Source organism: Lissotriton vulgaris, unplaced genomic scaffold (genome assembly GCF_964263255.1).
Source record: "Lissotriton vulgaris unplaced genomic scaffold, aLisVul1.2 SCAFFOLD_409, whole genome shotgun sequence".
NCBI classification, from domain to species: domain Eukaryota; kingdom Metazoa; phylum Chordata; class Amphibia; order Caudata; family Salamandridae; genus Lissotriton; species Lissotriton vulgaris.
The window spans coordinates 1,149,692-1,162,500 of record NW_028244340.1 but is presented as its reverse complement, the minus strand read 5'-3'; positions in this window follow the sequence as shown (position 1 = coordinate 1,162,500).

Genomic DNA, 12,809 nt, shown 5'->3' with positions numbered 1-12,809 from the left:
TCTGCACTCACTACTCTGCACTCACTACTCTGCACTCACTACTCACTACTCTGCACTCACTACTCTGCACTCACTACTCTGCATTACCACTCTGCACTCACTACTCTGCATTACCACTCTGCACTCACTCTGCATTACCACTCTGCACTCACTCTGCACTCACTACTCTGCACTCGCCACTCTGCACTCGCCACTCTGCACTCGCCACTCTGCACTCGCCACTCTGCACTCACTACTCTGCACTCAGCACTTACTACTCTGCACTTACTACTCTGCACTCAGCACTCACTACTCTGCACTCACTACTCTGCACTCACTACTCTGCACTCACTACTCTGCACTCACTACTCTGCACTCACTACTCTGCACTCACTACTCTGCACTCACTACTCTGCACTCACTACTCTGCACTCACTACTCTGCACTCACTACTCTGCACTCACTACTCTGCACTCAGCACTCTGCACTCAGCACTCTGCACTCACTACTCACTACTCTGCACTCACTACTCACTACTCTGCACTCACTACTCTGCACTCACTACTCTGCACTCACTACTCTGCATTACCACTCTGCACTCACTACTCACTACTCTGCATTACCACTCTGTACTCACTACTCTGCACTCACTACTCTGCACTCACTACTCTGCACTCACTACTCTGCACTCACTACTCTGCACTCAGCACTCTGCACTCAGCACTCTGCACTCTGCACTCACTACTCTGCACTCACTACACCTGTCCCTTTAGTGTAACTAAATATAATCTCCGATACCAATATGCCCGTGGTTATTTAGTTGCTTAAAATCTGCAGTTAGAAGTATCCATTAAAAATATCCGTTTTAGGTGTTACTTACTAGACAGATGGCTGCTAAAAGTATTGATCCCAAATATTCCAACTGTATCAATTTCTCCACCCAGAGCAGCACTGCCCGCTCACCTCATGCCACTGGTGGCTTGGTTTGTTACTCAGCTTTTAAACTATTCCAGTAGAATGCACGATGGGATATTTGCAATCTAAAAAATGAACTCAATCATCACGCTGCTTCCCCACTCAATTCTTTAATTTCTTAAATGTATTCTATAGATAAAGCAGTCCTTTTTGGCTCTTTTTCCGCCGCACTGGCAAAGCTAACAATGCATTTGTTAATGTAAAATTGAGTTTGTACATGGGGCGCATGTAAACTGCATTTGTGAATGCCTTTATATGCATTGACCCTTTAAACCCGACCTACTGACTTTGCCAATGCAAACCGAGCCGACACCGGCCCAGCAGACAGACGAGCTGCAGGCAAAACCTATCGTGGGGCGGGACTGAGAAAACGAAACCTATCGTGGGGCGGGACTTCCGTTTTGTGAAGCCCGCGCCCACGGAGTGCCTGGAGGAGCACCGAGGGAGAGCCCCGCGGTCGGAGGCTGCACAAGTCCGGAGGGCCTTTGACCGGTGAGCGGAGCGGAGCGGAAGGGGGGAGCGGAAAGGGGGAGCGGGGGGGGTGAGAATGCCTGTATGTCTGCGTGTCCGGCGGGGCGGGGAGAGAATGCCTGTATGTCTGCGTGTGTGTGTGTGCGACGGCGGAGGGGAGGGGTGGGGGGCGGGATGCGACGTCGGAGGGGTGGGGGGGGATGCTCGGTGCACGTGTGTGTGTGTGTATGCATGCGACGCCGGGGGTGGGTTCGCTGTATGTGTGGGTGAGTGCGTGCATGAGCGCTCGTGTGTGTGTCTGTCGCTGTTTCTGCGCATGCGCGTGTGGTGTTGCTGCTTCCCAGGAGACAGCAGCTGAGCGCGTTCGCGAGCGCGTGGCCAGCGGAAATCGCCTCCTTGAAGAGGCAATGCGCGTGGCCAAGGATGTCTCCTGGGAAGCATAGTCCCTGACAAAAGATCTCCGGCGGAGACACGCTTCCGCGCGTTGACGCTGAGACCTAAAAATATGTGGTCTGACGGATCGGTTGCCAGACTTTGCTGCTGGCAGACAAGGTTCGAGCCTCCACTCAAACCAAAATGATATACGACCAGCGGAATTGTGCGCATATGCGGAATTGTGTTTATAAAATGGAAATTGTCTTTATTAAAGTAAATTTATTTGGAAACATAGAAATGCATCATATTTATTCAGGCATCATATTTAATAAACATCTGATGGGTGGATGGATGATGGATGGGTGCTGGGGGATGGATGGGCGGTGGGTTGGATGGTTCCTGGTGGATTGATGTGCGTGGGTGGCATGGGTGGATGGATGTGGGTGGGTGGGATGGGTGGATGGGTGATGGTGGATTAATGGATGGATGGGATGGGTGGATGGATGTGGGTGGGTGCGTCTATTTCATGCATCATATTTATTCAGCCATCATATTTAATAAACACCTGATGAGTGGATGCATCATATTTAATAAACATCTGATGTGTGTATGGATGTGTGCAGGTGGATTAATGGATGGATGGGTGGGTGGGTGGGATGGGATGGGTGGATGGATGTGGGTGGGTGCGTCTATTTCATGCATCATATTTATTCAGCCATCATATTTAATAAACACCTGATGAGTGGATGCATCATATTTAATAAACATCTGATGTGTGTATGGATGTGTGCAGGTGGATTAATGGATGGATGGGTGGGTGCTGGGGGATGGGATGGGTGGATGGATGTGGGTGGGTGCGTCTATTACATGCATCATATTTATTCAGCCATCATATTTAATAAACACCTGATGAGTGGATGCATCATATTTAATAAACATCTGATGGGTGTGTGGATGTGTGCAGGTGGATTAATGGATGGATGGGTGGGTGCTGGGGGATGGATGGGCGGGTGGGTTGGATGGGTCCTGGTGGATTGATGTGTGTGGGTGCAATGGGTGGATGGATGTGGGTGGGTGGGATGGGTGTATGGGTGATGGTGGATTAATGGATGAGTGGGTGGGTGGGTGGGTGGGATGGGTGGATGGATGGATGTGGGTGGGTGGGATGGATGTGGGTGGATGGGATGGGTGGATGGGTGATGGTGGATTAATGGATGGATCGGTGGGTGGGTGGGATGGGATGGGTGGATGGATGTGGGTGGGTGCAATGGGTGGATGGATGTGGGTGGGTGGGATGGGTGTATGGAAAAACACGGAGTACAAGTTGCGAACAGTCTAGCTTCCGACAAAACGGAAAATTGGAACTCAAGAAAGGAAAAGGGGCGAAAACACATAAAACCACGGACAAAAAAACATAGCATGTATAGAAACGGAAACTGTTACAAACTAACACATAGCCTGACGGATAGCTCTGCCGACCTTGGTGTTTGTCAACCACAGTTCGAGCCCCCTATCAACTCGCAAAACAGCGCTACATTAGTTTTAAACTACTGGATTAGGGCTGGATGGCAAACTTAAAAAGTGCAGCGCTACATTACATTTTTATTATTGGATTACGGGTGGAGGATGGTTGTCAAATGCCTTATGGTGGATGGTTGAATGGATGGGTGATGGTGGGTGGATGGATGGATGTATGCATGCATGAATGGATGGATGGATGGGTGTATGGGTGGATGGATGCATGGATGAAGATACAGATGTTTGGGAACTAAAATATGACGGTATCTCGTCAATACCAACAAGAAGAGAAAGTATGATTTCTGCAGTGAGCATTCTGTGGCCTGGTAGCTTACCTTATGGGGGGGGGGGGTGTCCTGTTGGTTGGTAGTGTATATTATTGGTTACTTACTTTCTGTGTGCATTCGTGACACTCGTTTATTTTTTTGCAGTTTGTGTGTATGAAAGAGTTCAGTATATTACGCCCTTTCGATCTCTCTTTAAACTACTTCATTCATATTTTAAACATATTGCAATCTATAGAAGTCTCTGACTTCCTGGATCGTAATTTTGACGTTTTGTGGAATTAAAAACTTCAAAAGATGTGCTTAATATGTTCAGGTGATTGTCCGTAGTGAGCAGAGGAGACTGGACTTGGTTTTCATCAACAAACTCCGAGCAAGAGAAAGAAAGGAAGAAATGGGAGGAAGTAGAAGGAAAAGAAAGATACGAAACGGTGACGGAGGGAGCTGAAAAAGAACCTGCAGGTGTAGGATAAAGAGACAGGAAGCGGATGAAAGAGACAAGGCTGGGAACTGATGGTATCCGGCAACCCTAAACTGATCGAGGGTGAACATTTTGCATGTGGTTCAGGTTTCAAAGGATGTCCGCAGGGAAAGACACAGGCACAAATGGCGGAAAACACGGTGGGCAAGACGATATATACCCCCCCACCCCCCACAAACCCATTGGATGGCAAAATTTGTAACCGATGTGAAACATCGCGTTGTCATGTCGCCGATGTGACACGCGATCCTGTTTCAAGGCCGCATTTGCGGCGCAATGTCGTGCGATGAGAAAATTGCCGATGTAAGTGCCATTGCGATGTTTTGTCCGCGATGCGAACGTCCGCGAGGACGTTGCACGCGATGGATCGTCATACAACCGCCCAGGGCCGTAGCACACAACCCGGGGCCCAGCCGGGCCCCTGGACCCAGCCGGGGCTCCCGGGCCCGGAGGCGCAGGGGAAGCCTCCCCGGGCCCTCCGGACCCCATCCCGGGCACCCTGCCACGCAGCAGGACCAAGGACAGAGCCCGGGATGGGGAGGCCGCCCTCCCCGGGCCCTCGGGGGCCCCGGCCGAAGCTCCTGAACTCAGCCCGGCAAGGGGAGGCTTCCCGGGCACAACGGAGCCCCGTCCCGGGGCTTTGGCAGTGTGGCATGTCGGTGGACGGCGCCCAGGGCCGTAGCACACAACCCGGGGCCCGGCCGGGCCCCTGGGTTCCCAAGCCCGGAGGCGCAGGGGAAGCCTTCCCGGGCCCTCCGGACCCCGTCCCGGGCACCCTGCCATGCAGCAGGACCAAGGACAGAGCCCGGGATGGGGAGGCCGCCCTCCCCGGGCCCTCAGGGGCCCCGGCCGGAGCTGCTGAACTCAGCCGAGCGAGGGGAGGCTCCCCGGGCTCGAAGGAAACCACGTCCTGGTCCTTTGTCAGTGCGGCAGGCCGGGGGACCGGGCCCAGGGCCGGGGCACCCGACCCGGGGCCCGGCCGGGCCCCCGGACCCCATCCAGGGCTTCCTGCCACGCGGCAGGCCCAGGGACGGATCCGGGGCTGGGGCGGCATCCTGGCATGTCCAGCTGCCGGCTGAGGACCGCTAGGCCGAGGGGGGTCCCAGAATACCTTGTCCCTACCAATCCGGAGGAAAATTACCCCCATTTCTTGTAATCCGTGCACACGAGGTGACAGAGGGGACCCAGGGCGCAAAAGTGCCCGACCTCCTGGAGCCCTCGCTGGGACCTGGGAGGCGAATGGCACCCCATCGGGACTTCCAGGGAAGTCCGGCCATCTGGTCACACCATAGGAAAGCATTGCGGGCGACCAGATGGCCGAGGCGAGAGGGGCGACCAGATGGCCAGGAACGAAATGACGCCAATCTGTCTGCCCCGGGCCTGTAGGGCTCAGGAGCTGCGGGGCCCCTGGGCTCCGGGACTGCAGGGCTCGGGGACTGCAGGGCTCCACGGCTGCAGGGCTCCGGGGCTCCGGGGCTCCAGGGCTCCAGGGCTCGGGGGCTGCAGGGCAGCAGGGCTCCGGGGTTGCAGGGCCCGGGACCCATGGAGCCCGTCCCGGGACCCATGGAGCCCGTCCCGGGCTCTTCCCCACGCCGCGGGTCGGAGGAGGGAGCCCCGGACGCCTGGGAGGTGTTGCCCAGGGCACATCCCATCTGGTCCCCGGAAGGGGACCGCCAGCACAGGCAGGGTGTCTGGGCATACCCTTGCCCCTAGTAATCCGGAGGAAAATTACCCCCCTTTCTTGTAATCCGTGCACTCGAGGTGACAGAGGGGACCCAGGGCGCAAATGTGCCCGACCTCCTGGAGCCCTTGCTGGGGTACGGGAGGCGAATGGCACCTCATCGGGACTTCCAGGGAAGTCCGGCCATCTAGTCGCCCTCATAGGAAAGCATTGCGGGTGACCAGATGGCCGAGGCAAGAGGGGCGACCAGATGGCCGGGACCGAAATGACGCCCAATCTGCCTGCCCCGGGCCTGTAGGGCTCGGGGCTCGGGGCTCGGGGGCTGCAGGGCTCGGGGACTGCAGGGCTCGACGGCTGCAATGCTCCGGGGCTTCGGGGTTGCAGGGCCCGGGACCCAAGGAGCCCATCCCGGGTACTTTGCCACTCTGCGGGCCGGAGGAGAGAGCCCCGGATGCCTGGGAGGTGTTGCCCGGGCATCGCCCATCTGGTCCGCAGCAGGGAACCACCAGCCCCGGGAGGGTGTTTGGGCATACCCTTGCACCTACTAATCCTGAGGAAAATTACCCCCCTTTCTCGTAATCCGTGCACTCGAGGTGACAGAGGGGACCCAGGGCGCAAATGTGCCCGACCTCCTGGAGCCCTGGCTGGGATCCGGGAGGCGAATGGCACCTCATCGGGACTTCCAGGGAAGCCCGGCCATCTGGTCGTCGATTTGTCGAGCCCTGCATTTGAGCTGGTTCGCCTTCAGCCACTGGAAAACCTTAGAAAGGCAGGTCCTGATACCTGCTCCAGTTAAAATCTGCTCCTTTATCACAGGTGAAAATCAACTGCGTATTGTCTGCGTAGGATATGATCTTTGCACCATATGCTTCTGCTATGTGTGCTAGGGGGACAAGTACAGATTAAAAAGTGTAGGGCTGAGAATGGATCCCTGAGGATCTCCAACCTTTATTATTGGCATAGGGGCTGAAAAAGGGGGAGCCATATCTCATGGACTCTGTCCTGAAGGAAGGAGTACAACCAAGTCAATACTGTCCCGCCGATTCCCAGATTCCTCATCTGTCAATAAGTCTCGTGCAGGACAGCGTCGAATGCTGCAGACAGATCGAGTAAAATCAGCGCAGCCCTTCCGCCCTGGTGCAGTGTTCCTCTAATATATTCGATTACCTCCAATAGGGCAGTCTCTCAGAATTTTTCAAAAGTGGAATAATTTTGGCCCGTTTCCTTCTGGCATTTTACCAGCAGCAAAAGGAGTTCAATGCCATATTTACTGTGACATTGATCGTGAGATAAGATATTTAGTTCTAAAAGCAGTTCTCTGCAATGTCGAATTGATCTGCCGGTCCGTTCGTTTCTCCACCCCGTTCACCTCCGCGCCTCTTCTGGCTTCAATATGGCGTGCACCAGGTCCGCCTCGTATTTCACAACAACTTGGCTCGTTTCTGGTTGACCCCTGGCGCGTCTCCTATCGGTGCGAGTTCCTCGGCAGAGCCCCGCCGAATTCAATCGTCCACTCCTCCCTTATCCAGGATATGAACACGCACTCGTCAGGATCTCGCTTTCCAATTTCTTTATTTATCCAAAGCTCTCAATATCAATTCGATTACCAACGCGTTTCGCCGCCAACTGACGGCTTGATCACGGTCAATATTCAGTCTGCCCACTAACTTCCTTTAAGGAGTGGTTACACAAAGCCACATGATTGTTAAATGACTTCCTGTCATTACAGCTCAGAATTATGGGTATCGTAGTTCATTTCATATATAAACACATTGTATTTACAAACACATTCTTTTCTACTCAAACAAACATTATTATACATCATATTTGTAGGAGAGTAGGGTCTGCAATCCTATGATCACCCAGATTTTTTGCTTTTGTTTCACTGGTTTACGACTTTCTCTGGCTGTGGGCCTGCCAATCAGACCCACAGCCTGGCTGTTCTCTCTCTAAATTACCACATGTACCCTAGGTGCATTTACCAATTGGTACTGGGTCACCTTATCAGACCCTGTAACTCAGGGCATAGGTGTACCCAGGGCCTACCAGGGGCTGAAGCATGTATTATGCCACCCCTGGCTGGCCTCCTAAATTTGACACAACTGGCTGCATGACAGCTGGGGCAAAGTCGTGTAATCACCCTTTGCTGTAGATATAGTATAACTATATCTAACCCTAAAAATGGACACACAGATTCCTATCAGTCACTCCTATGGCAGGCCTTGACAATCCTGAAGGCAGAGTGCTTGGAATCGTGTGAGATGGTGCTCTGGCATGAGCTGAGCCTGTCTGCAGCTTGCGGAACCAAGTCCTAATAGCTGTTCCATGATATCGCATACCATATACTCTTAAGTGCATTATAATCCTCGCGGTTAAATGCTATCTTTGGTATTGCTTTATCAAAACATGTCGAGGAAGGTGTCATACGAATTGGAATACTAACCCCTCGCCAATTCTGGCGACGGGGTTAGCATTCCACCCTTCTAGAGGGACACGACATGTATGTAACTGTGAACCCCGGTTAAAGTTAAACGAAGCCTCAGCTCCACAAAATGGACGCTGCCACCACAGACACGAGTCTGACCCCCTGCAGCTGGGAGTCCTTCCAGCGAGGGGAGCCTGGACAAAGGGTTTCCTGTCGAGGGCGGTGCTAGCACCGTCCCAGACAGGGTTTTGTGTATCCTGGGTAGGCAGGGCTTTTCAGGAAGGTGACTGCTGAGTGGCACCCCGGTGCTCACTACGCATAGGCCGGTCAGAACCAGTTCCAGGGGCACACCAGCCCCTGGCCTGGGGAAGTCCGGCATGGGAGAGGGGTGTAACCACCCCCCTCCTAGTCCCACCCATAGGCAGGACCTAGTCACCGGGTCAGCCCCTTTTCTTAGTATAAAGATAGGAGCGGGCCCCCTGTTCAAATTAGATCATCTTTGGAATCAAGACACGACTTTCTGCGAAAGGACATCAAGATTTCTTCTTCAAGATTCTCCCTTGTGGCTAAGGAGTAGTCACCCTGCATCAAGCGGGCACCATCCTAAGAACACTGCGGTCTGCTGCAAGTCCTTCCTCCGGAATCCGACTGCCCAGCTCGACGAGACCCGGCGTCCCTGGCACCTCTGACCTCTACTCACCTCTACAGCCAAGCTGAGAACCGTGAGTGCGACGAGACCTCGAGGGACCGACGATCGCCAAGACTGCACGACTTCTTTGCAACAAGCCCACCGTGTGCACCACTGGTGAGTGCTTTGGGGTCCGAGAAGCCCCAACCCTGAGCAGCTCCAGCACCGAAGATCAGCCCTCCAGCATCTCCACGATCTGCGTGGGGCCATTCTGCTTTTGCCTGCTCACCGCGCTGTGTGGCTACTAGCCGGCTGGCTTGTGGCCTTCTTCACGACGCCCGACGACATCACTGCTGCTGGTCTGGTTGCTCCAGACTGGCCCTTGCTTCCTTCTTCAAGAGAGGCACCCCGGACCCTCCTGGTCCACTCCAGACGCCATTTTGAGTCCACCGCGTGGGCTTGAATTTGCCAAGGCTTTGTTGCCCAATCCTGGGTCCAGCGACGCTGACAGCTTCATCCATCGTGGGACAGCGAGCACAGCGTCACCCACTCACCTAGTCGAGGTGACTACCATCCGGTGCCCTCCTGGTGCCACCTGACTACTGGCTAGTAGTCTCGAACTTGGTCCCCTCTGCTTTCAGGTGTCATCTATCTTCAAGATCCAGGCTTGGATCACTTCGAACTCTCTTCACTGGTCGCCTGCCAGCATCTTTCTTCCAGGCTCCTGGTCCGTCTACGAGGATTCCCGACGTCTTTTGAGACCTATGCAGCTGCAGCCCCTGGGCTAGGTAACTTCGGCATTTCGGTGCCCCAGCATAGCCTCACTATCCAAGGGTCAGAATCCACTTTCGTTTTCCTCCTACCAGGTCGGGTTCGCCCGAGAACACTAACTCTGTGAAATCTAGCTACCATAGACTTTGTCCCTCATCACGCGTGAGGGTGCACACTCAGCACCCGAGTCCCCTGGGTCTCCTAGAAGTAATCTGAAGATTCTATAGTCAAGATCTAGCGATTCCAAAGCCTATTAGTACTGTACTTACCTGCTAGTAATTTCGCATTCCACTTTCAGAGTATATGGTTTTCCGTGCCCCTCGGGCGTTTGTATATACTGTGCTAACTTAAGTATTTTCGTAAGAGTTTTGTTTTGTGCTTAGTACCCTGTCCTCATAAAGAGTACAGGGCTGTTGTGATTTTAATAAATACACTGTTTATTTTCATAACACTTGTGTGGTGTCCTTGCACTTGGTGTTCAAGGGGTATATGTGTGGTATAACAGCTGGCTTAACACGCCCTCTCAAGTCTTTAGCCTTAGACTGCTCGTATCCACGCTACAAGGATAGCTGGTCTATAAGGTTGACTTACAACCAATCATCAATAAGGGTTGCTGGACTGATACATAGTGTTCACTAGAATAGTGAGCACTGCATATCAGGCCACCTTCTCACATTGGTGAGCAGCGGTTGGGATTTGAGCTTGCTGTTGTTTTACCACACATATCCTAAGAATATCTTGTTGAAAGATCACATAAGTACTTCAGGTACATATAACTTAGCTTAGAATACTCTGAGTTCTACTGAACCAGCTGTTGCAGCTCCACAAGGCTTAGCACACCTTGGCTGCAACTCTTAGCAAGGGATCAGTAGGCAAACACATAGTGTAGGTAGGTGCATCACTTACACCACACTAGAAGCATGTCTAACCACGGAGAGTCTACTGAGACCCCTCAGGTGGTTGAGGACCCTCCACAGGCCTCTTCTAGATATGCAGCCCTTAGCTTCCAGGAGATGAGACAAGTGTGTACCTCCAGGAAGCTAAAACAGGGGTCTAACCCCACAATCCCATTTCTGATTGGTCTCTTAGAGACTTATGATGCTAGAAAGGCTGAGAAACTTCTTAGCTCTTCTCATCCAGAAGGGGACATGCCAGCCCTAGAAGGAACCAGGGGTGACCCAGATCTCATCCATCTCTCAGGTGAGGAGGATGATGATCAGGAGACATCTGGGGATGAGGCAGACAAAGGCCCAGAAGTAGTTAGTCAGCTAACTAGGGACAACTTAAGCAGGCATGAGAATGGTACTAGGAGAGCCCTGGGACCCCTCTCAGGCCAGCTTAACATTGGGAGTGGACGAGTTAGGTCTTTATCAAGAGGCTCTGGCAGATCCATTCAAACCAATGGCTCTCAGAACTCTGCTGTGAGGAGGATGACTTCCCCTCAGAGGAGAGTGTATGAAGCTAAAGAAAGGGCAGCCAATCTGAGGATTGAAAGGGAAGAACTTGCCCTGGCCAAAGAGAGGCTTGCCTTTGCTAGAGAGCAACAGTTAAGTGGGGTAGCCCCCACTGGTGGCAGCAATGTACCTAGCAATAGGGAAAGGAGTTTTGATACAAAGCACCTGAATAAGATAGTGCCCCCCTTTAAACAAGGGGATGACATCCACAAATGGATAACTGCTTTGGAGAGGGCCTGCACTGTGCAGGGTGTTCCCCAAAGTCAGTGGACAGCTATCTTGTGGCTCTACTTTGAAGGTAAAGGTAGAGATAAGCTCCTCACTACAAGAGTTGAGGATGCTAACAATTACCAAGTCCTGAAGAATACACTTATTGATGGGTTTGGCCTAACCACTGAGCAGTACAGGTTGCTGTTCAGGGATAGCCAGAAAACTCAGTCTCAGGATTGGTCTGATTTTGTAGATTGTGCCACTAAGGCTTTGGAGGGCTGGTTGCTGGGCAGTAAGGTTACTGATTACACAGGATTGTATAATTTGATCATGAGAGAACAAATTTTAAACAATTGTCAGAACCAGTTGTTGCATCAGCATCTTGTTGACTCAGATCTGACCTCTCCCCAAGAATTGGGAAAGAAGGCAGACAGATGGGTCAGAACAAGAGTTAAACAGAACCAGGGCCAGAATCAAGGTGGTCAGAAGAAAGCAGACCAGAAGGGTAAAGATTCTAAGGGGGAACAAAATGACCAGAAGTGTTCGACAGGTCCCCAACAACCCAAAGAGGGTGGGGGTCAGGCTCCCCAGAAAAAGAAGAATCAAGAAGGCCAATCTAAAAGGTGGTGCCAATACTGCAACAGTAAAACTCACTGGTTTAGTGAGTGCACCAAGAAAGGAGGAGGGCAGACTCCTGCCACTGCAGCCCCTAAGGCACCTGTGCCCCCTAGTACAGTCAGCAGTAGTAGTGCACCTCCCAAGGGTTTAGTTGGGTTAACCTTGGGTTCTGAGGGGTATGACAACTTAGTTGGCACACTCACTCAGGCTGTCCTTGTCTGTACAGGGGATGTGGATATGTCCCCTGATATAAGTCCCAATACTTTGGGCAAATAGAGACAGACACCTTTCATTAATGGAAAAATGGCTCAGGCCTATAGGGACACTTGTGCCAGTGTCACAATGGTGACACATAACTTTGTGGACCCTGGACAGATCATGCCAGGTACAGATTTCCTGGTGACCAATGCAAGCAATGTCACTACCAGTCACAGTATGGCAATTGTAGCTTTCTCCTGGGGAGGGGTAACTGGCCAAAAGAAGGTTGTAGTTAGTTCAGACCTCCCAGTGGATTGTTTGTTGGGCAATGATTTGGAGTCATCACAATGGTCAGAAGTGGAGCAGAGGACTCACATGGAAATGTTAGGCTTGCCAGCACATGTGTTTGCTGTGACCAGGTCACAGGTCAGGAAATGCCCCACTGAACAGGTGCTGGATCCTGGAACAATGGACCAGACACCTTCCAAGAAGAAGAGCAGTAGGGTTAAGGCTGTGCCTTCCCCCTTGCCCCAGGTTGTGGATCAAGTCTCAGAGGAGGCTGACCTACAGGAATTGAGGGAAACTGAGCCTAAAGAGTTTGAACTTGATCAAGTTGAATTCCTGGGCTCAGGGGGACCCTCAAGGGAAGACCTGGGGAAGGAACAGTTAGACTGCCCTTCCCTTGAACCCCTCAGACAGCAGGCTGCTGCTGAGGCTGCTGGGAACGCCACAGGTACCCAC